We start from the raw sequence: 14,586 nt of genomic DNA, 5'->3' as shown, positions 1-14,586 counted from the left end.
ACTGATCCTTCCTCAGGAAATAAAGTAGGTACACCTTCATAGTATTTTTGTTGCTCATTACCATTTTCTTCACTGCTGTCCTTATCGACAATTACAGTAGATAGATTTCAGAGTCTTTTTCTGGCTCAGCAACTAAACTAGATAGACTGTCATAGTCTTCTTTGGTTTATTTGTCAGATTACTGTCATCCTATGTCGCAATGATTTCATTCCATTAATTTATTGGATTCATCTCTCTTTAGTAGAGTGCTATTTAGATTTTCAATCGCAATGATCAGTTAAACGGAATATTTCTGCCATATCTGCGTAATACTCTTCAATGTTGGAGTTATCTTCTTTATTTTTAGATTTGTTGGCATTTTCTTGTTGTCCGGAGGAAACCCACACAGACACAGGGAGAATGTGCAGACTCCACACAGTGACCCAAGCCGGGAATTGAACCTGGGATCCAGGTGCTGTTAAGCCACAGTGCTAACCACTGTGCTACCATGCAGCCCCATGCTTTAAACTATGCTATCTCTAACTAGCACATGATACTGTATATATATATGACTGTTCTGTGGTTCCCTCTAGTGGTAAGAAACATTATCATTAACTTGTTAACTCTTTACATCCCAGTCAATATACAGATCATTACAGCGGGAAAGACCAAAATCGGAAACCACGGCGGGCGCCAATTGGTTTCCAATGTTACCAACCCGCTCCCGTTGGTGAGGTCAGGATCACGCCACAGCATAAAAGCAAATTACTCCCGATGCTTGAATCTGAAACAAAAGGGGAAATGCTGGAAAATCTCAGCAAGTCTGGCAGCATCTGTAGGGAGAGAAAAGAGCTAACGTTTCGAGTCCGATGACTCTTTGTCAAAGCTCACACATGCCACAGCATGGCATGAAACTAATAATCACCAATTAAGCCCAATCTCCATACCATTAACGGGACGGACCCCCTATTGATTGGCCACCCGTAACTAACTGCCTCCCCATTCACACCCATGTAAAAACATGAAGCGGGGCAGCACGGTGGCGCAGTGGTTAGCATTGCTGCCTCACGGCACCGGGGTCCCAGGTTGATCCCGGCTTTGGGTCACTATCCGTGTTGAGTTTGCACATTCTCCCCGTATTTGCGTGGGTTTCGTCCCCACAAGCTAAAAGGGTAGGTGAATTGGCCGCGCTAAATTGCCCCTTAATTGGAAAAAAAATGAATTGTGTACTATAAATTTATAAAAAATATATTTTTTTAAAAAATGAGAAGTTGACTGCTGTGGCATCCAAGGAGGTGAGTAGCCATTTTCGGAATCGGTCAATCAGCCGGGGAGTGCTGTAGCCAGTGCGTGCAGAGGGATAGGGGAGCCTCCGGGGGGAGGTGGGGGGAAGGGGGAGGGGGACTCCGCCATCGGTGAGGTGTTGCCCCTCGGCTGGAGGGGGGGGGCGGTGCGGGGGGGGGGGGGGCGGATCCAGTGCCGTGGCCTGGCATCCACCCTCCCGGATAACCATAATGCGGGCAGATCCAGCTGCCGGCTGCCTGCCCCACTGACCACCCCCGTGACAGGGCCCATCCGTCATCAATTCCCACTGAGACCATAGCTGAAGGCAATTGTAAATGGTGAATTGCCAATTAAAGTAATGTGAGCACCTCACAGCTCCCAAGCGGATTCTCGTGGGTAGACGGACTGTGAAGCAGGCGGTTGTTACAGCCTGGCACTCCATTCAGACTGTGACGTCTGGAACACCACAGAGGCAGCAGCCAACATTCCAACACCCAGGAGCTGGGCCACAGCACTAGGGACATCCCTGTGACCAGAGGGTGGACGTGTGGACCGGGAGGAAACCAGCACCAATCCAGGTAACGTTACCAGCCGGTGTCCGGGGTACAGGGTTTGTGGTCCAAAGAACAAAGAAAAGTACAGCACAGGGACAGACCCTTTGGCCCTCTAAGCCTGTGCCGACCTTGCTCTCCATCTAAACTAAAATATTCTACACTTCCTGGGTCCGTATCCCTCTATTCCCATCCTATTCATGTATTTGTCAAGATGCCCCTTAAACGTCACTATCGTCCCTGCTTCCACCACCTCCTCCGGCAACGAGTTCCAGGCACCCACTACCCTCTGTGTAAAAAACTTGCCTCGTACATCTCCTCTAAACCTTGCCCCTCGGACCTTAAACCTGTGCTCCCTAGTAATTGACCCCTCTACCCTGGGAAAAAATCTCTGACTATCCACTCTGTCTATGCCCATCATAATTTTGTAGACATCTATCAGGTTGCCTCTCAATCTCCTTCGTTCTAGTGAGAACAAACCAAGTTTATTTAACCTCTCCGGTGCCAAGATGCCACTGCTGTGGCCAGGGGTGCATGTGGAAGGCATGTTGGATGGCGCCATGAGGGATGGCAGGGGGTGTGAGGGTGGGGTGAGGCCTCGGGGACCTGCAAGGCTAGGGTGGAAGCCACAGCTGATTGTCCCTCACCCTCTCCAATTCTTTACAGATATCCCATGATGGATGATATTGTGAACTCCCTGGAAGCTTCCCTCGCAGTGTTGCTGGCAGGCCAGAGCCCAGACGCTAGAGGAGGCGGCGCCAGCCTCATCGACAGAGGCTCAAGGGGGCGGCCCTCGTGCAGGGACCCGCCCCACACCCTGAGCATCTGGCCGCCCATCAGCCAGGGAGGGACCCAGAGGGAGTGGCTGGTGACAGCCCAAGGTGTACAGGCATTGCTGGTCTTCAGAACTGATGACGGACAGCATGGGCTGCAGGAAGCTCTGCCTCAACAAGGAGATGGTACGTCAACTGTGCCACGTTCTTGCAGACTTGGCACCACATGTAGGGGGAGGATGCCTGCCCCCAGTGGCCGTAAAGGTCACCACAGCTGTGAACATCTGCACCTCGGGTCCATTCCAGTGCTGCAGTGGGGCCGTGTGTGGCATATTCCAAACAACCTTCCACCAGTGGATCCGTGAAGTCATTGGACTTTTTTTTTTAAACGCAGTTTATTCAAACTTGTATCAAAGTAGGTTACAGCAAATAAAAAACCCCAGGAAACATTCTTCCCAATAATCAACTATGTAGTTGGAACAGAATTTTCTCCTTTTTCACCCGCCCTCACCATCAACCCCCCCCCCCCCCCCCCCCCCCCCAACCCCCCTGCGACGAACAGCTCCTCAAACACGGTCACAAACATCCCCCACCTTTTCTCAAACTCCCCTGCTGAGCCCCTTAACTCATACTTTATCTTCTCCAACCGCAGGAAGTCATACAGGTCACCAAACCAAGCTGCTACCCCCGGTGGCGATGCCAACCGCCACTCCAGCAAAATTCGTTGCCGTGCAATCAGAGAGGCGAAGGCCAAGACATCGGCCTTCCTCCTCTCCATGAGCTCCGGCTTCTCTGAAACCCCAAATATCGCCACCAAAGGGTCCAGGTGCACTCCGTCCTTCACTATCCTGGCTAAGACCATGAACACTCCCGCCCAGAATCTTCCCAATTTTTCACAACCCCAAAACATGTGTGCATGATTTGCTGCCCCCGCCCATACCTCTCAGACTCATCTGCTACCCCCTGAAAGAACCCATTCATCTCGCCTGAGTCATATGCACCCTGTGCACCACCTTAAACTGTATCAGGCTCATCCTTGCACAAGAGGAGGTCCCGTTTACCCTTCGCAGTGCCTCACTCCACACTCCCCAATTGACCTCCATTCCCAACTCCGCTTCCCATTTCTCCTTGATCCTCACCACCTGCTCGCCCCCCATGCCCCCCCAGCCACTTATATATATCCCCAATTCTTCCTTCCCCTTCCACATCCGGGAGCAGCAGTCGCTCCAGCAGGGTGTATCCCGGCAATCTAGCGAACTCCGTCCAGACCTTTCGTGCAAAGTCCCTAACCTGTAGATACCTAAACTCACTACCCCTCGTCAGCTCTACCCTCTCCCTTAGCTCCTCCAGACTGGCGAACCTTTCCTCCAAATACAAATCCCTCACCTTGACCAGCCCCACGTCCTCCCACCTCCTGTATACACTATCCATCCCCCCCACCCCGGACTCAAACCCATGATTCTCGCACAGCAGCGTTAGCACCGACATCCCTTCCACCCTAAAATGCCTCCTCAGCTGAATTCATATCTTCATCTTGGACTGCACCACCGGGCTCCCTGAATACCTACTCGTAGCCATTGGCAATGCTGACATCACCATAGCCCTCAAGCTAGACCCCTGACAAGATTCCTCCTCCATCCAAACCCACTCTACCCCTTCTCCTTCCCACCGCCGCCACACCTTGTCCACATTCGCCGCCCAATAATAATGAAGCAAGTTTGGCAACGCCAACCCCCCCTGCTATCTCTGCCTCTGCAGCAGTGTCCTCCCCACCCTCGGCACATTCCCCGCCCATACAAAGTCAGAGATGATTGTGTCCACTTTCTGAACAAAGGCCTTTGGTATAAAGATTGGGAGAGCCTGAAAGATCAGCAAGAACCTCGGCAGAATATTCATTTTCACCACTTGGACCGTCCCCGCCAACGTTAAGTGCAATGTACCCCACCTCTTAAGATCCTCCTTGGCCTCCTCCACCAGCTTCACTAAGTTCCACTTATGGAGCCCTGTCCATTCCCTTGCTACCTGAATCCCCAAGTACCTAAACCTATTCCTCACTACAGTAATTGGCCTCCCCCTAAATTAGCCCGCTGTGCCAGCTCATTCACCGGGAATACCTTGCTGTTCCCTACATTCAGCTTGTATGCCGAGAACCCACCAAACCTCCCCAACAGGCCCATAATCCTTCCCATACTCTCTAACGGATCTGAAACATACAGCAAGTGGTCATCGGCATAGAGCGACACCCGATGCTCCCTCTGTCCCCTCATTATTGCCTACAACTCTGACGACCCCCTGAGAGCCATCGCCAATGGCTCTATGGCCAGCGCAAACCGCAGCGGCGACAGCGGGCACCCCTGCCTCGTACCCCTCTGTAAGTCAAAGCTTCGTGAGCTCATATCATTCATCCTCACCCTCGCTCTTGGCGCCACATACAGCAAACGCACCCATGCCACAAATCTCGGTCCAAACCCAAAACTTTGAACAAGTACCGCCACTCCACCCGATCAAATGCTTTCTCCGGGTCCATGGACACCCCCACCTCTGGTACCAGATCTCTCGACGGATTCATCACCACATTCAAACAGCCGTCTTATATTACTCGCGAGCTGCCTGCCCTTCACGAAGTCTGTTTAATCTTCTGCAACCACAATCCTCCATCCTCCCCTCCAATAACTTAGCCAATAATTTCACATCCGTGTTCAATAGTGATATGGGTCTATACGACCCACACTCCACCGGATCCGTCCCTTTTTTTGGGATTAGTGTGATTACTGTCTGCTTCATCGTCTCAGGCAACTCCCCCTTCTCCAGTGCTTCATTAAACGCCCCCAACAGATGTGGTACCAGGTCCGCTGCAAATTCCTTACAAAATTCTGCCGGGTACCCATCCGGACCAGGGGCCTTCCCCAACTTCATACCCCTGATACGATCCAGCACCTCTCTCAGCCCCAGGGGCTCCTCTTTGCTTCCTCCACCTGGGGAAATAACAGCTCGTCCAGAAACCACCCCACGTCCCCCTCCTCTCCTCCTGGGTCTGCCTCATAAAGTCCCTGGTAATACTCTCTAAATGCGCCATTTATCTTCCCTGGTTCCGACACCACATCCCCAGCCCCAGTCCGGATCTTCAATATTTCCTTGGACTCAGCCAATCTCTAATCGCCAACCGCATTTTATCACAAAAACCTCCACCCCGGCCTCTGCTCTCGTCCCGTACTGAACCGAATATCCAGCCAGTGGGGTGCATGGTCCAAGATAACTATCCCCGCATACTCTGCCCCCTCCACCCCAACCAAAATCTTCCGATTCACTACAAAGTAATCAATCCTCGAATACACCTTATAGACGTGTGAAAAGAAGGAATACTCCCTTCCCCCTGGGTTCTGAAAGCGCCATGGATCCACCATACCCATCCTCTCCATAAACCCCCCCCAGCTCCCTTGCCATTCGTACCCTCCCCATCGACCTGGGGCTCGATCTATCCACCCTCGGCTCCAGGACACAGTTAAAATCTCCTCCCATGATCAACTGGCACGTGGCCAAATCCGGGATTGCTGCCACCCTCATAAAACCCACATCATCCCAATTTGGGGCATACACATTTACCAACACTACCGGTGCCCCTTCCAATACCCCACTCACAATCACATATCTCCCACCTGGATCCCTCACCTTCTTCGCACTCACGTATCCCATTTTTTTGCTGATTAAAATCGCCACACCCCTCAGTTTCTAATCAAACCCCGAGTGAAAAACCTGCCCGACCCACCCCTTCCTTAACCTAACCTGGTCGAACCACGCGAACTTTTAACCGGCCCATTCAGTCCCCGGACGTTCAACGTTACCAACTTCATCGGAGGCTTCCGCCTCCAATCCCGTCTACTGTCCGTCATCTTCCCCACTTATCTCCTGCCCCTCTAATTCCACTCTGTACCTAGACCATCCCAGATGGCCCCTTTCTTCGCCCTTGACCATGTCATCTCTCGCCCCTGCCACGTCGCAGAAACCCCCCGCCCGCTTTTCCCCTTCCCGTTCTTCACTCCCCCCCCACTTCCCCTTTCCCCCCTTCCCCCCCAGCCACCCCTCTTGGCTTTCTCCCCCACCACCTCACTTCCGTTCACCAGCATAACCTGCTAGCGTGGCTGCCCCTGCCCAAAGGCACATCCTAATGACCTCCCCCTCCCGCCCCCCACTCCTCAGCTCAAAGAAGAAGGCCTCCTGCTGGCCTTACCCTCCCCCACCCAAACAAGGACTTCTCCTGAACTCCAGGTAGCCTTCTCCAAAAGCAAACAAACGGATGTTAAACACAAACAGTCCCAGAAAACAGGAGGGGGGATGGGAACTTCCATCCCCACATAAACTTTTCACCCCTACAACTCCTTAAAATCTCAATATTTAACAGAAACCCACCCCCCTCCAAAAAAAGGCAAAAATCCCCCAATCCCTACACCCACTTCAAACATGCTCCCGACCATTACATAGTGTCAGCATCCCGCTTCCCAAGCATTGTCCACTCAGTTCCTCCCAGTTTATGCTCCTTAATGAAGTCTTTGGCTGCTTCTGGGGCCTCGAAATAAAACTCCCGGCCTCCGAACGTCACCATAATTTCGCCGGGTAGTGCACCCCAAATCTGATCTGCCGCTGGTACAGCACCGCCTTGGCCTTGTTGAAACCTATCCGCCGTTTTGCCAACTCGGCTCCTGTATCCTGATAAATCCTGTTATTTCCCTTCCAGACGCAGCTACGCTTCTCCCTGGCCCACCGTAGAATTTTCTTTCTCCGCAAATTGACGGAGTCTCACGATCACCGCCCGCAGCGGCTCCCCAGCTCTAGGCTTTTGCCTCAGAGACCTATGCACTCGGTCCACTTAAGGTGCCTTACCTAGCACCCCTTCTGCCACCAGTCCCGCCAATATCCTCAAGACGCACCTCGTGGCACTCACACCTTCCACTCCTTCAGGCAGGCCCACTATTCATAGGTTCTGCCTTCCCGAGGCTTTCTCCTGCTCTTCCACCTTTGCCCTCAGTGTTTTACAAAGGTCTCCTCGGGGCCCCACCTCCGCCTCCAGAGCCACCACACGATCGCTGTGGTCCGAGATCACTCCTTTAATCTCCCAAATCTGTGACCCCTGTGTGGTGAATTATAAACCTAGTAATTCACACTGCGTTCTTTTATATGTATTGTGTCCTTGTGGGCTCTGTATACGAGCCGTTGCGCGGCTCTGCCCATAGGGGGAGATGAGTTTGTACTGGGCTCCACCCTTAGCTCCACCCATGGCTCCGCCCATGGCTCCTCCCACTAACCAGAAGTATAAAGCTCTGCAGTCGTGAGCCTGCTGCCAGTTCATCTTGTCGCAGGCAGGCTCTGTTGTAAGATTATTAAAACCACTGTTCACTTCCAATCACACGTCTTGTGAATTGATGGTCACATCACCCTGCACCTCCAAACACTTCTCCATCCGCTCCAAAGTACTCTTCAGGGGTGCCACAGCTTCTGCAATGGCCTTTGCATGATCCTCATACATTTCTTTCCTCTGTTTATAGAATTCCTCCTTGATAAAAGTCATCAGTTGCTGTATCTGGGGCTTTACAGCTTGCCCCTCCCCCGCCTGCATGCTGGAAGAGACTCTGTGAAGCACAAAACTGTTTCAACTTTCCAGCCAAACCTCTCACTGTTTTCTGCCGGGTCCGGTGATCAGAAGACATACCATTCCAGGAGTAAACTACTCCTCTAACAGTCACCTACGCCTTTTCATCACAATTCCACCAGGATCTGGGTAAAAAGAGCCCTTTTCTGTGACTTTGAACAGAACAGCCCTTTATGTGACCAATCACTCCATGGTCAGAAGTGGAAGTCCCGTGAAGTCACGGATGTCATGTTTGCCCGGGCAGCTGACTATATAAAGTTTGACCTGGACCAAGCCCAATAAGATGCCCATGGGGCAGGATTCTCCACCATCGCCAGAATTCCCCAGGTCCAGGGGTGAATAGATGGCACGCAGGTCACCTTGTGTACACCGTGTAGTCCGGGGGCGCCCGACATCAACGTGAAGGGGTTTCACTCCCTGAAAGTCTAACTTGTGTGCAAACACCACATGAAGATCATGCATGTGTATGCACGCATCCCAGGGAGTGTGCATGAAGGCTACATCCTGGGACAGTCAGAGAGGCGTTTTTGAAGGACACCCCAGACTGACCAGATGGCTCTTGGTGGATAAGGGATACCTGCTGAGGACCTGGCTAATGACACCAGTATGGATGCTGGTGACCGATGCGGAGACCCAATATAACGAGGCCCATGCGGCAACATGCGTTGTCATTGAGCGGAGCATGGAACTGTGGAAAATGTGGTTCCGATGCCTCGACTACTCTGGTGGTGCAGGACACCCTCCAGAGGATCGCCTGCTTTGTGGTGATCTGCTGTGCCCATCACAACCTGGCACAGCAGCGGGGCAACTTCCTGGAGGTGGAGGAGGAGGAACATGCAGCCACTTCCGTGGAGGAGGGTTTGGACCAGGAAGGGCTGGAGGATGGGCCTGAGGAGGATGTGCAGGACCAGCCGGAGGGTGGAGGACAGGTGGTGCTGGCAAGGGTCTGACATGCCCGAAAAATCAGAGTGGCCCTCATCCTCGCCTGCTTCTCATAGGACGTGGCTTTGTCCGTCATTGCACTCCCCTCTCCCCATCCCACCCACCATTCACCCACTCTCATGCCCCCCCCCCCCCCCCCCCCCATCGCCCTGTTCAGCTCTCCCACCATTCACCGCCCCCCCACCCCTCGGGCCCGGTCCCCAGTGTCCTGTCTGCAATGTGCTTATCCCACTATGCTCTGCCGCTACATCCAAATGTCTCCCCAGGATCCACTTCAGAGGTGGAGGCAGCTGGTGCTTACCGCGTCCTGTGGTCTTTGATGCCCCTCGCCAGCAACCTCTGGAGGGCGCCAGCCGACCTGGCATGCTGTTCCACACGTTGACACCAGGGGGTGGGGGAGGGGGACTCGGAATAGCTGGTGAAGTCGTCTCCCTGTAGGGAGGCTGCCAGCTGGCCTCCGGAACTTCCTCCTCCCGGTCGGTGCCCGTAGGCCCTCGGGGTCATCTTGGGACAAAGGGGCCCCTGGGTCATCTGGCTCTGCCAGCCCTGGCAGCTCCCCAATTTCCCCACCATAGTGTCGATGCCCTCCGCGATGCCCCTCTTTGACCGGGCCATGCTCTGCAGAGCCTCGCCAATGTCCATTAGTGCCTGGGACACAGCTATCGGCAACCGGGACATGCTCTGGAGTGCCACAGCAATGCCCAGCTGAGACTGGGACAAACTCCGCTGCCTCCCGGCAAGGTCCAACTAAGACGGGAACACATCCCTCAGCATCTGGGACACACTCCCCCAGGTATGGGACATGCTCAGTCCCATACTAGGCAATGCCCACCTGAGACTGGGACATGCTCTGCAGCACCTAGGAAAGGTCCAGTTGCATCAAGGACACATCCTGCAACGTCTGATTCATGCTGTCTAGGCCCTCAGCTTCGACGCTCACTGACTGAGCCACGTGTTGGACACCACCTCTTGTGATGCTGAAGTCGTGCTCCAGGCTTTCCACTGTGGTCACCACCCTAGCAGTGTAGGCCTCTGCACCAAGCATTGCCAGCGCAATCTATTGTGCCCTTAGCCTTTGGGACCCGTTGGAGTTTCGCTTACATCCCCCTCTAAATCTCACGGCTGCTCCCTATCAGCTCTCAGATAGCCTGGTCCAGAGGTTCAGCATCTGACTGGGACTCAGCTGGGTCCTGGGATCCAGCAGACCTCCGACTGCTGTCTCCCCTGGACATTCCTGCCTCGACATGATGTACATCAGCAACTGTGAGGTACTCACCAGATTGTGGACCAGAAACCTGTCCACTACTTTTGCCCACCGAGGTGTGTGTTTCTGAGCTGGTGGAGGGTGGCGATGACAACTATGATGCCTCGATGGTCTCCTCTAAGGTGTATTCTTGGACAGTGGGGGTTGGGTGGGCGGGCATGAACAATTTATGCGTGGCAGGTCATTTGGGTGGCGGCCAATGGGTCCTCATCTCTGTGGTGCAGGCCGATCTCAACTTCAGTGACCGATCTCTCCTCAACCACCACTGCAACCTCCAGGGCCCATTCCGCCTGGGAGGTGAAGTTGAATAAACTCGGTTTGTTCTTGGTTGAATAAACTTGGTTTGTTCTTGGTTGAATAAACTCGGTTTGTTCTCACTGGAACTAGTGGTTGAATAAACTCGGTTTGTTTTCACTGGAACGACGGAGATTGAGGGGCGACCTGATAGAGGTTTACAAAATTATGAGGGGCATAGACAGAGTGGATAGTCAGAGGCTTTTCCCCAGGGTAGAGGGGTCAATTACTAGGGGGCATAGGTTTAAGGTGCGAGGGGCAAGGTTTAGAGTAGATGTACGAGGCAAGTTTTTTACACAGAGGGTAGTGGGAGCCTGGAACTCGCTGCCGGAGGAGGTGGTGGAAGCAGGGATGACAGTGACATTTGAGGGGCATCTTGACAAATACATGAATAGGATGGGAATAGAGGGATACGGACCCAGGAAGTGTAGAAGATTGTAGTTTACTCGGGCAGCATGGTCGGCACGGGCTTGGAGGGCCGAAGGGCCTGTTCCTGTGCTGTACTTTTCTTTGTTCTTTGACCCTAAGGTCCAGCAACCCGCTGCCCGTCTGGACCCTCTCCCGCTGATTGTGCTCCAACTTCTCTGCGAGGACACAGAGCGGGGTATTGTGAGCAGAATGCTGCTTGTTTCATGGGTGGGTAGGGGGGCATGCTCTGGGGTGCCACAGCAATGCCCAGCTGAGACTGGGACAAACTCCGCTGCTTCCCGGCAAGGCAGGAGATTGGCTTGGGCACCACTGTGGGACATGGGTGTGCTGCGCTGGTGGGTTGCTACAGTGTGCTGGGGCATGGGAAGGTGGGAACGGCATTGTGCAGGGGGACTGGCGTCTGGTGCAGTGTCGCTAGAGGGGGGGATGCCAGGCGCTGGGTCACGGGGGGGGGGGGGGGGGGGTGATGGCAGGCGCGTCTGGTGCCAGGGTCCGGTGCTAACTCACCCGTACAGCCCAGTGGAAGTCATTGAGCTTCTTGCGGCACTGGGTGGCATTCCTCCTGGTCACGTTCCCCAGGCTGGCGCCCACTGCCACTGCCTCCCAGGCATCACTGGCTACCATATGGCTGACCCTCTGACACCCTCAGGGGAACAGGGTATCCCTCCTGGACTTGACCGGTTCCATGAGCCTGGCCAGGCCGGCATGCCCGAATCGTGGCGCTGGTCTATGCTGTGGCATGGCTGCGAGCTGTCAGGGGTTTGTGCTGCGGGATCGGTTTAAGTTAGTGGGAAGCTGCCAGGTATGGTCCCGGCGAATCAGCTGGCGGGACAGTCATTTGCGGCGTAAAGCCCGTGGAGCATTGTTAAGTAACCTAATTAACGTTAGATACTGGTGACTGCCTCACCGGGTCGGCCGTCGGGAAACACCCGCAGATTATCACACGTAGAACAAATTTGGTTAGATTGCGCCCTTAATGTTCAACCATACAAGACTCAGAACTCTTTGTGATAACTACTGAACATACAATGTGGAACAGACCACACTGGTGTCCACCAATGCCCACATTCTGCAAATGCAACACATCAGCTGCTCTGCCACCGTTATTGTATTTTACTTAACTGATTAGAATTCAAGATTAGAAATATTACTCAACGATGATCTGTGTTTGATATTTATGGCACTTAACTAGTTGAACTACAAGCTTAATACATATTTATATCTCCCCAGTGTTAGTCTAAACCAGGCATTGTCAAACTTGGGGGCGTGACCCGCGGGTGGGTCTCGGGCGGGTGTCCGGAGGGTCGTGAGCCGTCTGTCGCGGCGCTCCCGGTTGCGCAAATCTGTGCGCAACAGCCACAGCAGCCGGCTGTTAATAACTCCGGCTGCAAGCGGCCTTCAAAATGGCCACGAACATGTAAAATAAATGCGGCCGCATTGCGCACCGATGATCGGGCACGCATGCGCACCGATGATCGGGCACGCATGCACAGTGCAGCTGCTTTTTTCCCCAAATGATCGCAGCTTTTTGTTTTACAAGTTTGGGGGGGTTTTATTCATTTATTTTATTCATTTCATTTTTATTTTTTTTACACAAGTTCGAGGGGGTTTTATTTGATAAAAATTTACAGGAAAAAAATGCAGATCTTTGGACAGATGGAGACTCCATACTTTCCGTAACCGGAAGGCTTCACCTTCATCCACCAGGTTCCATTGGAGGAGCGTGTACGAGAGCCAAAGGGACCCAAAACCATTTCCTCCTTTTAAAATTTAGAGTACCCAATTCATTTTTTCCAATGAAGGGGCAATTTAGCGTGGCCAATCCACGTAGTTTGCATATTTTTAGGTTGTGGGGGCGAAACCCACGCAAACACGGGGAGAATGTACAAATACCACACGGACAGTGACCCAGATCGAACCTGGGATCTCAGCGCCGTGAGGCCGCAGTGCTAACCCACTGTGTCACTGTGCTGCCCTCATTTCTTCCACTTTGTGTCGGCAGCAAACAAGGTAAGAGAAAATGGTGGGTCGCGCAGGTCAGCTGGCGTGGGTCGCTAAGGTCGGCCGGGTTGGGTCCCGAAGGTTGGCCGGTTGGTAAAAATGCGTCCTCGGAAAAAAAGTTTGAAGAACACTGGTCTAATCTACATGTTTCAGAGAGAAGAAAAATTAAAACTCACCAAGCAATCACCTACCTGCCTACCTAATTAATGCCTCTTGGCCGTCTCTGGCTCCCTCTGTTGAACCACAGCGAGAACAGCACCGTCTCCTCACCTCCTAAATTTCTTGAGTTAAGCCCTCTTTCGCTGCCACCACCTCCGCGCTACTTACCTTGTGTCTCTTCGAAAGCTCCTGTGTTTATCGTGGCTATAATTTCAGTGACTTGAGTCAGGCACTGCTAGCTCTGGATACCAGTTCCAACTACTATAGAAACTCGAGTTTACTGTTACAGGGTACGTTAACTGCAAACTTGGCCAGATGTTTGTAAGAGACAAAGGCTTGGGGAGGGGATTCCAAGACTTAAGGCATGGGCCAACAGTGGCTAAGCAAATGAAGTGTGCTGCCTTAGGAGAGGCCAGAATTGGAGGAAAGCAAAGATCTCAAAGAGTTGGAAGGATGGAAGAGGTTGCATTAGGGCTACACGGTTACTAGCGATGGGGAGGGGCGAGGTCATGCAGAGATTTGAACAAGAGGCTGAGAATTAAAAAAATTTTTTTTTTTAAATTTAGATTACCCAATTATTTTTTCTAATTAAGGGGCAATTTAGCATGGCCAATCCACCTACTCTGCACATTTTTGGGTTGTGGGGGCGAAACCCACGCAGACACGGGGAGAATGTGCAAACTCCACACAGACAGTGACCCAGAGCCGGGATCGAACCTGGGACCTCAGTGCCGTGAGGCAGCTGTGCTAACCACTAGGCCACCGTGCTGCCCGAGAATTTTAAATTTAAGGTGTTGCCAGGTCAGAAGCCAACATAGACCAGTAACGTGGGAGTGATGGGTGAATGAACTCTCTTCGAATTGGGATCTGGGCAGTAGAGTTTTGGTTGAGTGAATGCTTATGGAGGATGGAAGACGATGTTGACAGCATTGGAACAGTTGAACCCAAACATTAGCAGCAGCTTCACAGAGGTGCCTTCGTCAACCTTTATCCCTCAACCAACATCACTAAAACACATTTGGCACAATTCTCTGGAAGACATTACTACGGCAAGTTTCCCACTGCTATCTAATGACACTTTGTCACTTTTTTGGACCCTGGGGAGTTCCTCTCCGGTTTAGCCCAGACTTAAGAGTTTTTTTCCAGCACTGGAGAGCTGAACTCAGAGCTTGGGGCCCCATTTTGAAAGGGTGCCCCGATCTCTAAATGAGCTTGTGGGTCCCCACACACCCTACCCATGGGAAATGTCACACCCCACACACATGG

The 14,586-nt window shown here is 52.7% G+C and overlaps 1 protein-coding gene across 1 annotated transcript in view; it reads left to right on the top strand.

The window, feature by feature from the left end:
- LOC119971010 (alpha-1,6-mannosyl-glycoprotein 4-beta-N-acetylglucosaminyltransferase-like) overlaps window positions 1-14,586 on the top strand; it is an 80,750-nt gene that overhangs the window by 25,918 nt on the left and 40,246 nt on the right.

Source organism: Scyliorhinus canicula, chromosome 9, assembly GCF_902713615.1.
Source record: "Scyliorhinus canicula chromosome 9, sScyCan1.1, whole genome shotgun sequence".
Taxonomy (NCBI): Eukaryota; Metazoa; Chordata; class Chondrichthyes; order Carcharhiniformes; family Scyliorhinidae; genus Scyliorhinus; species Scyliorhinus canicula.
This window is presented reverse-complemented; position numbering and strand designations above follow the sequence as displayed.